Source organism: Chinchilla lanigera, unplaced genomic scaffold (assembly GCF_000276665.1).
Source record: "Chinchilla lanigera isolate Chin_1 unplaced genomic scaffold, ChiLan1.0 scaffold00034, whole genome shotgun sequence".
NCBI classification, from domain to species: domain Eukaryota; kingdom Metazoa; phylum Chordata; class Mammalia; order Rodentia; family Chinchillidae; genus Chinchilla; species Chinchilla lanigera.
Window position 1 is genome coordinate 111,277 of NW_004955435.1, and position 20,410 is coordinate 131,686.

At 42.6% G+C, this 20,410-nt stretch overlaps 1 long non-coding RNA gene across 1 annotated transcript; it reads right to left on the minus strand.

The window, feature by feature from the left end:
* Positions 1–28: 28 nt before the first annotated feature.
* On the minus strand, positions 29–13,058 carry LOC106148985. The gene is made up of 4 exons (XR_001234838.1): positions 13,000–13,058; positions 9,534–9,687; positions 6,517–6,996; positions 29–406 (listed from the first exon to the last, which is right to left on the minus strand). It is a non-coding gene; the product is annotated as an uncharacterized LOC106148985 (long non-coding RNA).
* Between the last annotated feature and the right edge of the window lie 7,352 nt (positions 13,059–20,410).

Below are 20,410 nucleotides of genomic sequence, written 5' to 3' on the forward strand. Positions count from 1 at the left end.
CCGCGCCGGCTGCCCCGCACCTCGCGGCCGCCGCGCCTGTTGCCGTGGCCGCGGTGCTGCCGCCTCGGAGGACGCTCCAGGTTCCGACCAAAGTCGCGCTCACTCCATGTAACTCTCAATTGCAATGCTGGAGAAAGCGGCAACGGTGTCCGGGCAAAGCCTGCGGGCACCTGAGGTCCTTTCTACAACTGCGCGTCAGTACCCCTTTACGAACAATGCTTTACGCCACGTTCGGGTAGCCTCAGCATCCACGTGTCACTGCTGTCTACCCACTTTCGTTGGTTGAATCAGAGGACAACTTTGATCAGGACACATTTGCGGACAGACTTACCCTTTAGACCAGGGGCGCCTTTCTTCTTTCGTGACCTGTTTTCCCACCTCTCCTTCCGTTCAGATCTCGAAGTCACTTGGTGGAGAAAGGTAACAGTTATCACCCGCCGTGCTCACGACACTGTACTATATATGCCTTGTACAATTTATCCCGTTTACTTGCCCAGAATAACTTCGAGATAGACTTCGTATCAATTTTAGAGGCGAGACACTTGAACCTCAGAGACCCCCGCACCACGGCCAAGGTCTACCACCTGCAAAGCTCCCCTCTGCCATTGCTGTCTGGTGCACACCCCGGACAGGGTTAATCCTCTGAATCCTAGCGTAAAAGACAAAGGCAAACTTAGGTGCCAGCAGACACCACGGACTCAGGGGTGGGGCAGCCTGTCTGAAAAGAGGACCCTCAATATCTCACCATAATTGAACCACACTGAAATACAAATGATGGGAGCTTGAAAAGGAAAAGCACACAGCTGTTCATAACTTGGCAAGAATTTCTCATTGACTTTGCGAGGCAGAGCTTGAGAGAAGGGCAAGAGGCAAACGGAGGAAAGAGAAATAATTTATAAAAGATTTGCTGACTGAGGCTGAGGTGGAAAGGGTAATTAGGGCGATCTTCCCACACAGAGATGTCACAACTGACCCACTATTGGTGGGGCAAGCAGCTCAGGCTGCTTTTCCGGTAATGTGATAGCGGCCGTGTGTCATCCACGCCGCCGCACCCATTTTCCCTCAGGACTGATGAGTGTCAGAAATGGTGGCCAGATTTGAAGTGCAAATCGCAGTGCCCAATCTGTAAAGCTTTCCTGCAGCAGTCCACACTGACTGTTTCCACCCAGCAGTGAAGGTGGAGAACACGATTAACATCATTTGACTCTCCTTTAAAGCCATTCTTGGTAAAATGCTTTCAGGAATTGTAATCAGTTTTGTCTTGAAAAGCACAAATCTTATTTGCTGGGAGTTACTGTTTAAGGGACGGAGTTACGGTTTGGAATGGTGACAGCTGTGAAGAGGCGTACCGGCAGTGGTCACACAACAGTGGGAACACACACTTACACGGCTTTAACGTGAACACTGACATCTGCATTGTTTGATCAACTACTGTACTAGCAAGATACTTGAAGCTCTTTGATGTCGCCGCTGAAAGTTTTTAAGCATTGTGGGTCCTATTGGAATACATCAGGGCTCCTAAGGCTTCCTTCTTCCTAATTTAACTGTTAATAATTATTAACAGCTTTATTGCAATACACTTGGTATACCACAACTCCACATATTTAAGGTGTGCAGTTTGCTAAGACACACACACACACACACACACACACACACACACAAAACTTACCACACAGCAGGGTGAGGTGGCACATGTCTGAAATACCAGTTTCTCAATAGGCTGGGAAAGCAAAGGCCACAGAATTGGGTCTTTTGGGCTTGATTTGGGTCAGCTACTATATTAGTTAACTAACAGTGACAAAATCTACTATGACCTGAGAAAGTCAATTGAAAAGGTGGAAAGAAATCCAGCTACTGAGGGACTGAAGCAGAAGAATCACACGTGTGAGCCAGATCCCCATCTGTGGTGGACTGACAACTGGTGGTCAACTTGTAACCCCCAGCTGAACTGAGTAAGCCTGGTGCTGAGTGTGGGAGGCCACCTGAGGACTGTTGGCCGCAGCATAAGAGGCAGAACTGGAGAAGAAGACGTTAGGCTGTAGGGAGCTGAGGGAGGCTGTTGGTGCTCTTGGAGGAGCTCGTCATGCTGGCTTTCCTGATGAACTTGGCTGTTTTCATCCTGCAAGGAGCTTGGGACCTTGTTGTTGCTGAGAATGCCTTTGGTTCATTTTGGGGAAGCCCTGGTCCTCACTCTCATCACTTCCTGGCTCCAGAGGGGAAGAAGGTGCCTAGCTCAGTCTCCTGGAGAAGCTTGTTGCATTGGCTTTCCTGATGGGAACTTAGCTTTCCTGATCATCGGAGGAGCTCCGGACCTGAGGTTGCTGAGGGTGGCTGTGGTACCTTTCGGGGGAGCTGTGTTTCTTACTTGACATGTTGCTTCCTGGCTCCAGTGCAGATCCCTCAGCCTGCTAGCACAGCTCCTTCATCCCACTGACACAGACTTTCTAGATTCCACCACTGACCTGTGGGCCTTCCCAGTGCAGATTCGTGAAACAGGCCTGCGTGAGACACTGTTATGGGCTCTAGGCCTACAGCTGGACTCATGGGAGGCACTGTTATGAGCACTAGGTCTTCAGCTGGACTCATGCAGGACATTATTGTGGGATCCAGGCCCTCAGCTGGATTTTTTGGTCATTAGTGTGTGGACAGATTTCCTGCACTCTCTTGTATATGATTCTTTAGGTGACTATTATAATCTTATAAACTATGTGTCTGTATATTATATTGTTCACCTGGCACGACACCATCTCAAAATAAAATAAAGCCCCTAACCACGACACCATCTCAAAATAAAATAAAGCACTATAGGTACCTCTTAGCACTTCCTAGATTCAATCTCCAGTACTGGAGGGTGGGGGAGAGAAAGAAAGAGGGAGGGAGAAAAGGAAGGAGAGGGAGGAAAGAAGAAAGAAAAAGAAAAGAAAGGGAAGGAGGGAGAGAAGAAACAAAATGAAGGAGAAAGAGAAGAAGAAAGAAAAGCAAGGAAAGAAGAAAATGATTGATTTATTTTGGCTCAGTTTCAGAAAAATCAGTCCAAGGTCACTTGGCCCTGTCACTTTGGACCTGTGGCAGGGCAGAATATCACGGTGGAGAGTGTGCGGTAGAACAAAACTTTTTACCTCATGGTGGCCAAGAAACAACAGAAAAAACAAGGGGCCAGGGTCCCAACATCCCCTTGAGGAGTGTGCCTCCAGGGGCCCAACTCTCTCCCACTCTGCCCCACCTCTTAAAGGGTTCCCCACCTCCTAACAGCGTGAGAGGCTAGTGACAAGCCTTTAACACATGGCCTTTGGGGGACATTTCAGATCCAAACCATGGCAGCTCGGTTATACCTGCATGCGACACATGGAGTTGTGGCCACAGCGCTGGTGGCAGGTCTGGGTATGTGTCTGACGGTGGCATGGGAGGTGAGCAAGCACCCTGTCAGCACACAGGAACTCAGACAGAGAAGGCGCAGGACACTAGGGAAAAACTAGAGGGAAAAGGTGCTGGTCAGCAGATGGAAAGATGCTCACTGTGCAACACACACACACGGCTTCCATGGGCCTTTTCAGAGTTTTCCACTGTATCTTTTAGTTGGCTTCTTTTTCTTGATGAGGGCCCTAAGCTGGTAAAAGCTTCAGCCCCTCCCCCCAAATTTGGAGCTACTGTCAGCCTCTCCCTTCTCTCAGAGCCAATCTGCTGCCAAACTTTTGTCAATTGCTTAATGACACTGCCTGCCTTCCACTCCCAGCAGCTTGAAACGGAGGCTCTTATCTGCCACAGAATGGCATCCTGTCCCCAGCCTTCCTCTTCCAGCTTCACCTCCAAAACAAGCCTTCAGCCAGGTGGCTTCTCAACAAATTAAAAATAGGATTACCATATGACCCAGCAATTCTACTCATGGGTATGTACCCCACACAACTGAAAACAGGCTCTCAAGGAGATATTTGTACATCTTTGTTCATAGCAGCATTATTCACAATAGCCACAGGTAGGAGGGATCTGTGTTCACGGATGTGTGAATGGCATACAACAAGTGGTGTATACATGCAGTGGTGTATTCAGCCAAAAGAGAGGGAGGGAGTGGGGAGAAAGGAGGAAGGAAAGGGAAAAGAGAAAGAAGAGAGAGAGAGACAGGCAGAGGGAGAGAGAGGGAAAGAGAGAGAGAGAAGATGAAAAAGAAGAAGAAAGAAGGAGGAGGAGGAAAAGGAAGAAGGGGAGGGGAGAGGAGGGGGAAGAGAGGAAAGAGAGCAGAGAAGGGGAAAAGTTAATCCTGATACATGCTATATAACATGGATGAACCTTGAGGACATCACACTAAAAGAAATAACCCAATCACAAAAGCATAAATGGGGGCTGGGGATTTAGCTCAGCGGTACAGCGCCTGCCTGGCAAGCATGAGGTCATGAGTTTGACTCCTCATACGGGAAAACAAACAAAAACAAAACAAAAGGATAAATGATTGCACTATACTATGATTCAGCTAGGGGCTCAAGGGAGGGGGGATTCTGAAGTTACTGTTTCCTGGGAACAAAGTTGTAGTTTTACAAGATGAATGGTGGTAATGTAGCATAGCACTGAGAATGTGTTTGCTACCACCTCCTTATATACTTTAAAATGGTTAAGATGGTAAATTTATGAATATTTTACCACAATTTTTAAAAACCCAAAGTTGATGTCATAGTAACTTTTCTGAGTACACATATGATCACAGTATCCACCCTATATAAAAGCCTACCGGCTCCCCATCTGGCCATCAGTCTAAGCTCAAGCTTTCCAGCTCTCAGGATTGCTTAATAAGGATTTAAAAAGTCATGTCTCAAAATGTTGGCTTACGTAGCGCTGTGTGACAGAAGGCAACCTCTCAATAATTGGATATTATCATCATGATTGTTAACGAGTTTATTCAGCCTCTCTCTAATCTTGTCTTCTGTCACTTCCAATTTGATGCTTCCATTCTAGAAGTAGCCCATGCTGTTTCAAAGGGACCTGCTTCTACAGGTGTGTTCTCTGCTTCTATTTCTTGACATTTATCCTTTAAAATCCAGCTCAAAATCACCTTTCTCCAGCAGGTGAGGGTTCCTTGTCTCACAGACCTACAATATTCTCCCCTTTTCTGTGTCCTTTCTGTCTTGTAAATGTTTTCACTGTTGCTCCTGATACAGTCTTGTACTGTATAGGTGTACATGCTCCTTTCTAGAGTGTGAGAGATTTCAGGCAGAAAATACTATTGTTCATTCTTATATTGAATCTGGCATAATGCACACAGCCAGGTGTTTCACTCAAGGAAGAATATGACACGCACTTTCCTAGGTATTTTACAAATCTTATCCCACTCAGTCTTCAAACAGCAGCCAAAAGGAGATATTATTGTTCTTATTTTTTTTTCAGATGGAAGACACCAAGGCTCAGAGAGGTTAATAAGCTGTTTAAAGTTCCACAGTAAGGAAGTCAGAACTAGAATTTAGGGTTTGATTTCTTTCTGCTTCTGAAATCCATGTTTTCCTTGCCTGACGACATTCTGTCATTACAATCTATAGTTTCCTGGGGGCAAGGACTGTAAAGCTATTGTGGTTGATACATTGTGTCAACTTGAAGTCTAGAAGCCTAACTAAGTAATTCAGCAGTTCTACATCCTGGGGTGCAAAAGACATGCTCTTACCTCTCTAGGTTGTTGTTCAGTGTCAACTTGAGAAGTTTACAAGGTTGAGTGATTCAGTGGGGGAGGGCCAGGGTCCTCACACTGTGAACACCCTAAGCCTGTGCAAGAGGAGGGCAGAGAGGTGGTGTGAGTGCTGCACGCTCCCCCAGTGGGGGCAGCCTGCTTACGATATAAGGGAGGAAAACGGGCTTGCTCTTCCTCCCCTTTGCTCTTGTTGCTTTTGCTGTCTTCTGCCACCTTGAACAGTTGCCCCTGTGCCATGTGCCACCCTGCCTTGGAGCCAGCTGAGGATGGACTGAAACCTCCACAAATTGTGAGCTAAATAAACCTTCCCTTTTAAATTTGAGTGTCAGGTATTTTGTCTCAGCAATGAGAGAAAAGTAACTAATACAAAAGAAAACAGAAACGTGAGACCTAAATCCTAGGGTAACTCAGATTGGAGAACAAGGGAACAGGTAAACAGTTTACTTCCTCAAAGATGTGTAAAGAAAATCACTCAAGTGAACCCAGAAAACAAGTGGGAAGAAAGTTTTAAGGGATGAGGCAAGGTCAGTGAAGACAGAACAGGCGGTTATTTCTCAGTACAGTCCTTCTCACTGAGAAGCCTCAAGGCCAGGGTCCCATAGAAATGAACTTCTCAGGAGGGAAGCAGCAGAGGGAGAAGCCCACCTACAGTGGGAGAGAGCAGAGCAGGGGGCAGCTGGGTTAGAGTCCAGAGTCTCCAGAGGAGGGTCCAGGAAAGGAGGGAATGCCAGTCCATGGAGTTGGAAGGGCGAGCGGGAGATGAGGATGTAAAGCACGAATTCTGGGCATCCAGAAGGGAGAACAGGCCACCCTCCACCCCTCCCTTCCCCTGCTCTCTACTTCCTTACCTCTTACGTTCGTTCGTTCATCGGGTCTCTCTCCTCTTCTCTTTTGTTTTACTTTTTTTGTACCTTTATCTTACCTCATTCCTCCTTAAAGCGATGGGTATCAGCCCACTAATTTTAACCTATTGTCATTCAGATCAAAGAAACTGCTGACTGGCCAGGTTCGGTGTTAACGAAACACAATGCTTCAGCAGCTGCCCTCACACTTGGCAGCCTGGAGACAGTTTGGCAAGAGGGGAGCGGCCACAATCAGAGCTATTGTGTCTGAGGTTTAAAACCTTTTCAAGACTTTCACACGGTGATTCTGTGTGTGCTGTGTGCTCCCGCACACTGTGAGACGGAAGGGGATTCCACGGCATTCACGGACTCTCGACAGGAAGAAGGATCAAAAGTGTCAGGAAGAAAGAGTTCCAGGGCCCCCCTGCTTCTCACTGTTATCAAGTACAGTTGTCCAATTTCAGCTTCTTTGTAATAATTCATGTCCTGATTTTGAAAAGGATGCAGTGTAAAAGCTTTTGTCTGTTCGGAGGAGGGTTAGCATAAAGAATCTCACCTCAGCAAACTTTTTGAAATATAAAAAGACTCACATTCCAGCCTCACATTCCAATCTTCTTTGTTGCTTATCAAAAACCTTAGATAATTTAAGAAGGTATCAGAATGCAAATGCAGTTTACTTCCTCTGTAAACTTATTTACTCTGAAATATAAAGGCTACGGTTCTCTATTGAAATGCATTTCTTTTAGCACTATTCTGACAAAGGAGAGTGGTGACAAATTATGCAGAAGTTTGCCTAGCTCTTATTTCTTAAAATACATGTTGGATTCACTCCTCAGCCCTTAAAAAATGCTTTTGGAAAATAGACATTTAGCTCAATGGCCTTAAAAGCATTAATATAGTAAGCAAAAAACTAAATTTTTAAACTTATTAGGTCATAATCTTTAAGAGCACAGGCACCATTCTATCCAACATTATGTCCTCCACACTTATATATAGTAATCACTCACAATGTTTGCATTGCTAAAGTAATTATTTGGGAAGCCTTTAAAATCCAAATCAATGTAAAAAGCAAAATGAAACTTAAGCTTAACCAGTCAGAAACTACTGACTAACTTTTCCCTACTGACTTTGCACTTTAATCAGTCCAATATTTTCTTTGCTCTTCTTCATCAAACACCTTATAAAGGTTCCCCGCCACACCCTCTGTGCCTCGTTTATGAATCCTGGTCTGCTTAGACCAACTCTTAAAAGTTTTAATGTGCCTAAGTGCATCTTTTAACGGCCTAATAGGTGATTGTGAAATAACACGCTGATGTCAGAGTGTAGTTTACAGGAAGCATCCTTAGAGGTATATCATTTGGTTAATTTTACTTCATTCAATGCATTCATTAACTATTTGTCAAATGACCATCCTGTCTGGGTCACTTGTAGGCCCAGGGAAAACATGACAAATGAGATGGTTAAGATCTTTCTTTAGCAGCTTTCAATCTAGTAGGGGCTGCAGCACAGACCATAGTCAAATATCATAAGGAAGATCATTTCAGGGAGCCAAGAGCACTGTGAAGACAGTAAATGGGTATCATGCCGGAGAGTTTGTGTGTGCGACTTGAAAGACAGAGTGGCCTGGGGTGTTCGGGTGGTGATATGAATGATGAGAATGGAAGAAACGCCTTCCTGGCAGAGGAAGTGGACAGGCAAATGTATTGAGAGGATGAGCTTGCAAGAGAGAGAAACAGAAGAGCTGAAGGCACCAAGCAAGGGAGAGGATGAAGTGGAGGGGGCAGAGCAAGGCAGGTCAAGCAGGGTTTTGCCGACTGTAAGGAGTAATGTGTGGATGTGGTTTGTCTCCCAAAGGTTTCTGTGCTTGAAGCTTGGTCTTCAAATCTGGTAGTATTTGAAGTAGTACAACCTTTCAGGTGTGGGTCCTAATGGAAGGTAGTGAAGTTATTGGGAATGCTGCCCTCAGGAAGAAGTGCAGTAGTTTTCCTGGGACCCTGGTTAGTTCCCACAAGAGTAGGTTGTTATAAAAATTGCTTCTGGCTTCCTGCCTCACCATGTGATCTCTCCCTCTTGCATGTGCTCCTGCCATGATACTGTCAGCCATATTATAGTACAGCCAAGGGTCCCTCACTAGAGGCTGAAAAAAAAAAAGTTTCATGATCTTTTTTTGGGGGGGTCTTTTTTGAGACAGGGTCTCTATGCAGTTCAGGCTGGCCTTAAACTCACTTTGTACCCCAGGCTGGCCTCAAACTTGCAACAGTCCTACTGCCTCAGCCTCCCGAGTGCTGGTCTTTCAGCCTCCAAAACTGTTAGCTAAAGAAAGCTCTTTTTTAATAAAGTGTCCAGTTTAGGTATTTCATTCTAGCAACAGACAGATTAATAAAAGTCATAACAAAGGTCTGAGGCCCTGAAACACCTTCTATGCTTGTTTCTGGATTAAAGAAAACTTAAATAAGCCCAGATTAATTAAATATTGAGGCAATTTAAAAATGAAAAGCCCTGAGTAGTGCATCTGACAATTCATCCACATAACAGAGTAGTGGGCTCAGTGTTCAGCCTCAGGATTAATAAGCACCTATTATGTTATAATACTTGTTTAGCTGAGAGCTTGTGTTTCAGAAAAAGAATGTGGTCAATATAATAGGAAAGAATTTTCCCACTTTTTTGTGTGTTTAGAATTGGCCACTATACTAGTTTCCATTTCTTTATCCAACTTTGTGTTTTAAATTGCTTGGATTAAAAAAATCTATTTTGGCTTCACCTCAGTTTTTTTTTTTTTCCCAAAAAAAATTTTCATGGAAACTTTATAAAGTGATTTGAGGGAGTCTTACTTTTTTAGCTCTCAGCAAGAAGAGAAGATAGTATGATTTATAGGCCTCATTCATTCCAAATGCCACTGCCGTCTCCCACCAAATCCATTTCAGCTGTAAAAAAATTGCCATCAAATTGCCTGATTTTACTGCTGTCTTACCAGGAGTACTGTGATCTGAATATATCACCTCAAAATTCATGTTGAAACTTACTCTCCGGGGTAACAGGATTAAGAAGCAGGAGATGATCAGATCATGAGGGCTCCTTGTGTATAGAATTGAGGCCATTATACAAGAGGCTTCATTCAGCAACTGTCCTTCTGCTTTTCTACCTTCTAGCATGTGAGATGTAGCAATAAGGCCCCACCTGAAAGCAGAGAGAGATGCTCTCATTAGTTACCAAACCCGCTAAAACTGCAAGAAAGAAATTTCTATTGTTTATAAGTTGCCCAGTCTTAAGTATCTCCTTGTAGCAGCACAGACTATGGCAAGGGTTATACAGGGGGAAAAGTCTTTAATAAATGTAGCTATTGGGAGGCTGAGACAAGAGGGGCACATGAACCCAGAAACCTGAGGGCAGTCTTGGCAACATAGTAAGATACCACCTCAAAAACAATTAATGAAAAATGAAAAAGAGGGCGGGGATGCTGCTCGGCGGCGCAGTGCCTGCCTGGCAAGCACAAGGTCCTGAGTTCAATTCCTTGTAATAGAAGAAAAATGAAAAATGAAAAAGAAAGAAATTCTGCTACTGAATTTGATTATTTTTAGAAAATATAGTACTCATATATATATATGATTTATTTTCTCTTATAATTATATTTTCATATATATTTTTTGAGACAGGTTCTTGCTATATAGTCTAGGCTGGCCTTGGATTTGCTATAAAGCCTAGGCTGACCTTGAACTCACAATACTCCCAGCTCAGCCTCCCAAGTGCTTGGATTACAGGCATGCACCGCTGGGCCTGGCTTAGAACTGACTCTTAATAAAGGTTTTGAAATAAAATAGAAAGTACAAGGTGGAAAGTAAGAGAGCAGCCTGAGTTTGAAGACATCCAGCTGTGTGACCTTAGGCAGATTATTTATCTGACCTTTGTAAGCTTCAGCTACCTCATTTGTAAAATTAGGACACTTACCTCATATGATTGTGTGAGATTTAAATGGTAATATATCATTATTTCTAAGTATATGTTCCCAAGGTGAAATTGCACTTGCTTTAGGAAATCTAATCCTCGATTATTTATCTTACACGCCACTTAGTTGTACGTTCTTGGCATGTATCAATGCTCTACCATTAGTCACTATCATATGACCGACCTTGCTAATGACCATGCTGCTTTTATCCATGCTATTTCCACCTTTATATCACATCTTAAATCTACAGATTGGAGGTTATGTTTTATATCTGTTCCTCACACATTCCTAGCTGAGTTCTAAGTTCAAGCAGCAATACAGTTGGAATCCAAAATATCCCTCAAAGGTCTGTGTTGAATGACTGGTGCCCAGCCTGGCTAGTATTGGGAAGGCCTGGTGGAAGAAAATTGAGGTCACTGGAGATGGGGCTTTAAAGGGCATATTGGGACCAGCCCCTTCTCTTTTGCTTCTTGGTCACCATAAGGTTGGTCACGTTGCTCTACTACATGCTCTCTGCCATGACGCACTGCCTTACTACAGGCCCAAAAGAAATGCGCCAACCGAGCATAGGCCGAAACCTCTGAAACTATGGGTCAAATATAAATCTTTATTTAAGTTTATCGTCTCAGATAATTTGTCACAATGGCAGAAAACTGGCTAAAACAAGTAGAGTTATTATTTGCCAATTTATTATTTTTGAGTTAAAGTGGCAGTGCTACCTCTAGAGGACTGCTGTGTCATTTATACAACCGTCCAAAAGGCTGGCTAATATATAACTTAGCAACTTGTTGACCCCTTCAGATGTAAGCCAAAAATACTGTTCCTGTCAGCACCAGCCTACAAAGGTCAGCAAACAGAGCTCTTAAAATGCATTCATTTTTCATCTGATTCACTCACTTCTTCAACAAGCAGCTATTTGTGTGTCAGCTATGTCAGATACCATCCTAGACTCAAGAGACAGCACTGAGCAAGACAGCCTTGGACATAATAGCTTCTCATACTTGGATTTTATTGTCTTAACAGGCTTTCAAAGCGGGGCAAGGTTGTGCACACTTGTAACAACAAACTCAGCAGGCTAAGGCAGGAGGACAATTACAAGTTTGAGGCCAGCCTGGGCTACAGTGAGTTCAAGGCTAGCCCGAACTGCACAGTGAGACCTTGTCTCAAAAAAAAAAGTCAAGATTTTTCTGTTTGCATCTTCTATTTAACCAAAACCACACATGTCCATGGATAACAGCACAACCTTGTCCTAGTGTGGGGCTGACCTGTACTTGGAGTTTACAGAGCCCTCTTCCCTGGAGGAGCTCACTGATGACCAGGCTGGAAAGAAAGGCTCTCAAAGCCTTGCATGGTCTACTCTCATGTTAATAACCACTTTGAGTAACTTAGTAAAACATCTGTGTCCAGAAGGCCTTTTTCTACTGGGCCTCCTCTGTCTTTATAGCTTTCTCTCACTGACCTCAACATCAATCATCTTTTCCAGGAAGCCTTCCTTGTCCCCTCATCTACCCGGTTTGGTTAATTATCTGCTTCTGGGTTCCCAAGACTTTTAGTTTTTAATCTCTAGCATAGAATTTAATGCACTATATGATAATGACTAGTCTTCCTTTTCACTAGATGGTGTGCTTCTCACATTTAGAGGCTAACTCTTGTACATCTGTTAGGACCATAGCAAGAGGAAGAAAGATGAAAGAAGAAAGAAAGAAAGAGAGAGAGAAAGAAAGAGAGAAGAGGGAAGAAGAGAGGGAGGTGAAGTTGGTAACTGTCCCATGACCCATTTTGGGGGTCAGACTTACATGATCCAGTATCATCAATCATTAGCTATGGGATTGGGCAAGATAGTCAGTTCAGCTGGTCCCTTACCTTAATAAGCATTTGTTTATGAAAGAGTGCTAGTTATTCTCAGCGGTATAATTAATAATAATAGCTAATGTGCATAGCACCTACTCGGTGTGAGGTGCTGCTTTGAGCACTTTGCATATATCACCTCCCTTAATTCTAACATAATCTTGTAACAGGGGAAATATTAATTATATATATACCTTTTAGACAGGAAAATGAAACGATTCTCTGGCCCTGAGGGGATGATTTGCCCAGCTTATTCTGGAACCCATTTACTTATTACACCTCACTGTCTGCTGCTAGTTTTAGGAGAGAACAGGGGAAGACAGGCAGTGAGGAACACGGAGACTCCCCTGCCTCCCTAAGAAAAGCAGTCTCTGCTACTGTCACTCACTGGAGACAGCCCCACCACTGTTCCTCAGGCATTCATCTTCTTTCTATTATGCCCCCACCTGCAGTCCACACTGAAATCCAACCCACAAAGGATGGTATCAGGAGGTGAGGTCTTGGGGAGGGGATCAGGTCATGAAGGTAGAGCCCTCCTGAATAGGGTCAGTGCCCTCCTAAAAGGAGGCTAGAGAGCCATATAAGCAAGGGCCAATAAAGTAGACCCTCCACTAAGAAAGGTAGCCCCACTTTATTACCCAGGGAGGAACCCCAGCTGCTAGGCTTGGATTTGACTCTCCCCTCTTAGTTTAACTTACCGCTAGTTGAGAGCATGCCAACTGATGTTCTTGACTGGGTACCTAAAGTTGAAATTCATGTTTGGTCACTTCATCTGAGGTCTAGTAAATTTAGAAGTGATAGGGCAACTGTTCTTCATCTTACATGTAGAAAAGAATAGACAGTAGGTTTATTGGTCAGGTAAGAGGCTAATTTCTTCAATAAAGACCCAGTGTACCACCAGCTCAAGCCATAGAAATATTTCCTCTCATTGAAAAGTTTAAACCTAAATAGCCTGGGCAGGGACACAGGCTCCTTCTACCTTGTTGCTCTGCCATCCACAGCCTGCAGCTTCCATCTCTAGGTTAAACACAATGAGTTTAGCTCCTGGTCCCTTTGCCACACTTAGGTAGCAAGGAGGGAAAAGAAGGAAGGGAGGAGCACACTGCTCTCCCTAAGGGCAGAACCTGGAAGTTGTGTATATCATTTCTGCCTGATTGTCATGGCCAGAGATTAGTAAATGCCTACAGTTCCCAGCAAGCCAGCCTTGGAAGTATGTCTTTTAGCTGAGTAGCCATGTGGCTAGCTTAAACTCTCCCCTTCTTGAAGAAAAGAGAAGGGATATCACAGGAGCAATGAGCAGTGTCAACTCTCTTAAGCTGATGCCACTGGTCAGCAGGAGGTGAGCAGGACACAGAGCTCACAGAAAAAACAGCAAGGGGAGACTGAGGGCTCCATGACACAAGGCCAATCATAGTAATTTCTACTGACAGTAGGTTCTTGGATTCAGTCTTGCATTGAGACCCAGAAACCTTCCTTTCCTTGCATATGAAAACACCTGGCTTTGAATAAGCCAGCTCAAGTGACCTTCTGTGTCTTGACATCAAAAGGCATTGGTTAAGACAGTCAAAGGCTGAGGCAAGAGGACCGCAAGTGTTAAGTCCAGCCTGAGCAACTCAGGGACTTAGTGAGATCCTTCCTTAAAAGGAAAAATAAATAAAGGTCTGGGAATGTACCTTAGTGCAAAGGTCCTGGGTTCAATCCCCAGTAACTAACACACACACACACACACACACACACACCACATCACACACACACAGTAACACAATTACTTTCTCCTAGAGGGCAAGGACTATACTTTTTTATATCTGACTTGGGGTTTAGGTAGCACCCATGTTCAGTAGATAAAATTTGATTTAATGTGTTGCTTCCTGTTGCAGCTAGGTATACTTATATTATCTGTCTCCATCATTTTTTGCCAGTTACATAATTTAGGATTCTAAATTGCTTCAAAAAATAGAAAAGGTGGAGTCAGAAGGAGATTGGAGATTGTCTCAGTTCAAAAATTGAAGGGGCTGGGGATTTAGCTCAGCGGCACAGCACCTGCCTAGTAAGTGCAACGTTGTGAGTTCGATTCTGGACACCGAAAAAAAAAAAAAAAAATGAAGAACATTATAACAGTTTTGGCATGGTCCATCCTGAAATCTGTCAGCACTCTGGTGGGGAGGCCAGCAGCAGTAGCAGCAATAATGAATGCTCACCACACTGTTATGCGAACCTGAAGAGCTACAGGGCTACCCTACTTTTCCAGAGTGGACAAATGCTTGCAGGAGCAGAGTTAAATACCAAAGCAATCAGCTCACCTTCAAATGAAAACGCCGTAGCCCAGACTTGGAGATGAATCTTGCAGGAAACTTTTCCCAGTGTTTTAAATCTAACCAGCTGGAAAGAGATACTATTTTATTAGACTTTTTAAACTGAAGATTTGCTTTTTTAATGGGAAATCTGCATTCCATCAAAGAGTTGGAAAACAGTACTCTTGACTAGCTCACTTGATACAAAGCCCAGCACAATACTGTTGAGATACATGGTTTTGTTGATAATCTTCAACAGAAAATAAAGTGTAGTTTTGAGATGCTTGCCTGACAAGAACTTTAAAGCTGTCTTTGCAGTAATCAGTATTGCAGTATCATAATAAAAACTGTGGGAATAATGTTAAATCAAAGAATTTTTCATGTCTGCCTTTCATGTAGAAGGTATTTAATTAATTCTTGTTGAATGACAATGCACCAAACTGATACTGAAATAATAGTCTAGACACATTTATAATATAATACATTAACATTTTATTATAAAAACATAAAGGATTTGTGAGTGAACACTGAAATAAGCTTCATTTACATTGGGAAGGAAATCAAATCTCATGAGAGGGGTTAAATGGCTTATGGGGCAACACAGCCAGAGAGCTTTTAAAGCACAGTGGCAGAATTACAGTTCTCCTATTACTGCTACTTTCTGCCTCATTCTATGTAAAATAGCTAAATTTTTACAGTGCTGGGTATTCTTAATGTCTTTATAATTTTGAGAAGGGTCATTGACAATAGAATACTGCTTGGCACCATTTTCATTATTTACCTATTTAAGAAAATTTTTAAATCTATTCTTATAGATAACTGAGTTAGATAGAAATTAACATACAGTCAGAGAGGGACTGGGCTCTCAAGGAAGTCAGTGAAAAATAGACATCAGAATTGTGGTTGGAGGCGCATCTGTAGAAGGCCAGACACCAAGATAAAGACGCAATGGCCAGTCCTACATGCCCCTAAGGGATACACAGTGACTTGGAATTATACTGCCATAGCACCACCTGGCCCAGGAAGTACAGATAGGCATCAGTCACCCAGGGGGGTGACCAGAGCATCCAGACCTATCCCTTCCCAAAAACACTTTGTTCTTTCCATGTGCCCTTGCTACGTGACCCACTTCCCTACTGGATCAATGTTAGCTAAGTAGCTATACTGTACTTGTAATCCTACAGGTTGATTACACTTTGGCCCACATTGTACCCACACTGTAACTTGGCTGTATAAATTACCCCTGACAAAGGGCCTCAGTGACAGCCCATTTGGGACTCCTCCTGTCTCTCAGGAGCTATCTCTAAATAAACCTTTTCTACTTTTAACCACCCTTGTACCTTGGAATTCATTTTTTTATTTCAAGGGAAACAAACTCAGCACATCTGACATCTAGCAAGCTGGGAGTTATATTTCTCCTATTTCACTATGTTTCTCAAAATTATATGTTCATTTGTTTACACTGAGTTAGTTAATGCTCTGATAACAGCACTGTCTCCTAATTCCCACCCCCAAAAAGCAACTTTCATGGGTAAGTAGGTCAGCATTTCTTGGGAGAGCCTTAAAATCACTCCCAGGTTTGATGACTCCTTAACACATTGCAGGGAAAGTATGTGACAGTGACTTTTTGCAGTGACAAGATGTCAGCACAACCAGCAAAAAGAAAAGAACTGTGGGGTAAAATCTGGGAAAAACTAGACAGATGCTCCTAAGGGACTCTCCTATCCTAAGAGAGTCACAAAGGATTCACTTAATCCTCCAGCAATGAGTTCTCTGTGTGAGACCAGGTTTGAAACGTTACGAGGAAGCCTGCTGGAGACTCCGTGCCCAAGTTTTTACTGGGGCTGGCCATGCAGGCAGCCTCTCATTGGCACATATGCAAATTCCAGACCCCCTGCAGGAAAGCAGGTGTTCAGCCTCAACCGTACTGTTTGCACAAACAGATTAGGCACAGTGAGCCACTTTTAGCAGTTAACAGTGAAAACCTTTGTAAAATCCCAGACACCAACCAGCCAAGGGCCAGCGCTGCAAGCAGACCTTTTCATGGGTGGAGGTCTAGGTCTGTTCTGTTAACTATTTTCTGCACAAACACTGCTAGTAGAGTACTAATACTGTCATGCTACGACATTAGGATTGTTTGTTTGTTTGTGGTGCTGGAGACTGAACCCAGGACTTGGCCAGGTTAGGCAAGTGCCCCAGCACTGAGTGACACTTCTTGCCCCTGGCGATACTTTCCCTGCAATATGTTAATAGCTGGTTCTTTCTTTAACCATTTTGTGCTAAACATTTATGGAGCCCTTATCATATGCCAGCAACATGATTTAAACCATATCTAGTGGTACCTCGGTTCACAAACTTAATTCATTCCACTATTCTGGAAAAGACAGTCACACTTGTGCTCATGCAGGAAAGATGGCCAAGGTCATGTTCTTCACCCAATGCAGAGTTTGCAAACAAAAAACGTTGTCATATGCTTCTGTTTGTGAACCAAATTGCTTGCAAAAAGTGTTTGTGAACCGAAGTACAACCAAAATTTGTATAATAGCCCAATAAAACAGATCCTGTGTTTTTGTTACCATCATACAGACCAGAATATTTAGTTCCAGCTGAGTGAGTTAGGTAACTTGCCAAAGTCTCACAACTAATAATCAGTAGTGTTGGGACTGGACCACAATAGTTAACTAGAACATGGGCTCTGGGGGAATTCTAAGCAATTTTGTCACACACCTTCCTTTTCTTCTTCTTAATTTTTTTTCTTTCTTTTCATATAGTTATCAAAAGTTGCCCCATTTCTCTCTCTCTCTCTCTCTCTCTCTCTCTCTCTCTCTCTCTCTCTCTGTCACACACACACACACACACACACACACAAATACAAATATACATCTATATCTCAACATGTTGTACTGATAGCAAGTGCGCAACCTGGAATAGACTGGCCTTCAAATTTGCATTGAACTGAGTGTAGCGGGAAAGCTACTGGGGAAGCTGAAAGAGGAGAGTTAAAAGGATAGAGGCCATTTTGGGTAAATTAGAGAGAATCTACCTCAAAAGTTTTATATATATGGGGGGGCAGGGAGGTACCCCAGTGCTTGCTGGTATGCACAACGCCACTGCTCAGTCCCTAGTACCACAGAAAAAAGTACAAAAATGAAAGGATAATTAAGCACAGTGGCTGAATGTTTACATTCATGTGCTGCACCCTGAACATACAAGCATCATGCCTGCTGACTCTGAACTCAGCAGCTGGACTCTAAAGCAAAACTCTGGGCTAGCTCTAGCAATGTGTTTTTATTCCTGTTCATTGGACCTTTTGTAAATTATTTTTTTGCTGTTTAGAATTCTACAAAATAATGGACACATTTATCACCACAAATTTCTTAATTAATTAAGTTTACCGGTACATTTTAGATATACATAATGACGCACACATCATAGGGAATTTGTACTTGTACATGATATATCTCGATTTTTTTTCTTTTCATTCCCCTACCCTCCCTTCAACCCTTCTTGCCTCCTTATTTACAAAAGCTTTGTTTCCATTTTTTCCTTCTTATCTCACTATTTCTTTTCCTTCCCTTCTTTCCCTCCGCCCTGCTCCACAGTTCCCCTTTCCACTTGAACCTTGTCTTCCTATTTCACAATGTCTATTATATACTTTGGTCCTTATTTACTTTAGTTTCTCATACCAGAGAACCAATGTGCTATTTATTCATGTGTGTCCAATTTATTTCACTTAAGAGTATGGTCTCAAGGTCCACCCATCTACCTAAAAAATGTCTCAAGTTATGGAAAGAACAACTGGGATGGGGGAAAAAAGAAGGGAAAAAAAGATATGTATGTATACACAAGATAGCTAAAATAATTGTACTACTAATTTCTGGTTTTTCTCTGGTACTGGGAACTGAACTCATGACCTTGCGCTTGCCAGGCAGGAGCTTTGCCGCTGAGCTAAATCCCCAGCCCCTGTACTACTAATTTATAATAGTTGATTGAAAGGAACAGTTAGTGCTTATATTGTCTTATCAATTTTGCATGCCTTTGTCTGATAATCTGAGCAGTTACTTTGAAGATAATAATATGCAATATAATAAACTGTTAATTTCATATAATCTTGTTTTGAAATTGTGCATCATTTTTATTACTATTTTTCTTTCTTTAAAAGTCTCAACCTTGGGCTGGGGATTTAGCTCAGCGGCAAAAGCGCCTGCCTGGCAAGCGCAAGGTCGTGAGTTCGGTTCCCGGTACCGGAGAAAAACCAAAAAAAAAAAAAAAGAAGAAGCATGACAAAAAAAAAAAAAGTCTCAACCTTATCTTTCTTTATGGCTGAGTAGTACTCCACTGTATTAAAAAAACCCCACATCTTCTTTATCTATTCACTGATTGATAGGCATTTGGGCTGTTTCCAAGATTTAGCTATTACAACTGTGCTGTTATAAACATGGGTGTGCATATATCACTGTGGTATTATGCTTTTAATTCTTTCAGGAAGATACAAAGAAGGGGAACAGCTGGGTCAAATGGAACCTCTAGTTTTAGTTTTTTGAGGAATTTCCGCAGTGGTTGCACCAGTCTATACTCCCACCAACAGTGGAGAAGGGTTCCTTTTTCCCCACAGCCCTGCCAGCATGTTATTGGTTGATTTCTTGGTAATACCATTCTTTCTGGAGTGAGGTGGAATCCTGGTGTTTTAATTTATGTCTCTCAAATGACCAGTGTTGTTGAACATCTTTTTCATATATTTACTTGCTGTTTCTACTTCTTCATTTGAGAAATGAAGATTCATTTCAGATGCCCATTTTCTCATTAAGTCTTTAAATTTGGAGGTTTGATTTTTTTGAGCTCTTTATATATTCTAGGTATTAATCCTTTGTCTGAGGAACACCTGGCAATTTTTTTCCCCCACACTGTGAGTTGTTCTTCACTCTGTTGGTGGTTTATCTTGCTGTGCAAAAGCTTTTTAAAAAGATGAGACTAGCCAGGTGTGGTGGTGCAAGCCTGTAATCCCAGCATTCAGGAAGCTGAGGCAAGAGAATCATTGTGAGTTCAAGAACAGCCTGGGCCACAAGTGAGCTCAAGGCCAATCTGAACTTCACAGTGAGACCTTGTCTCAAAAAAAAGACTTAACAAGTAAATAAATATAAATAAAGTTTAAAAAAAGATGAGATCTCAGTTGTTGATTCTTTGTGATATTTCCTGTGTAATCAGGGTTTTGTTCAAGAAGTCTTTGCCTACATCTATGTCTTAAAGAGTTCTACCTGCTCTGTCTTCCAGCAGACTTAGTGTTTCTGTTTTAATATTTAGATATTTAGTCCATTTTGATTTTTGGAGAAAGCTATGGGTCTAGTTTTAGTCTTTGGCATGTAGGAAGCCAGTTTTTCCAGTACCATTTATTAAAGAGGTGATCTTTCTTTCAGTGAAGGTGTTTGGTCCTTTTGTCAAAGGTAAGGAGGCTGAGTATGTCTGGAGTTGTTTCTGCATCTTCTAATCTGTTCCATAGATCCCTAAGTCTGTTTTTGCCAGTACCATGCTGGTTTTGTTTTGTTTTGTTTTTTGTTTTGTCACTGTAGCTTTGTAGTCTAATTTCAAGTCAGGGATTGTAATGCCCAACCTTTGTTGCCCAGGATTTCCTTTGCTATTCTAGATCTCTTTTGGCTCCAAATGAAATTTAGGATTGTCTTCTCTAATTCTGTGAGATATATTGTTGGAAATTTGATTGGGATTGCATTAAATCTGCGTAATACTTTTGGAAGTATGGCCATTTTCACTACATTGGTTCTTCCTACCCAAGAACAAGGATATCTTTTCATTTTCTGATATT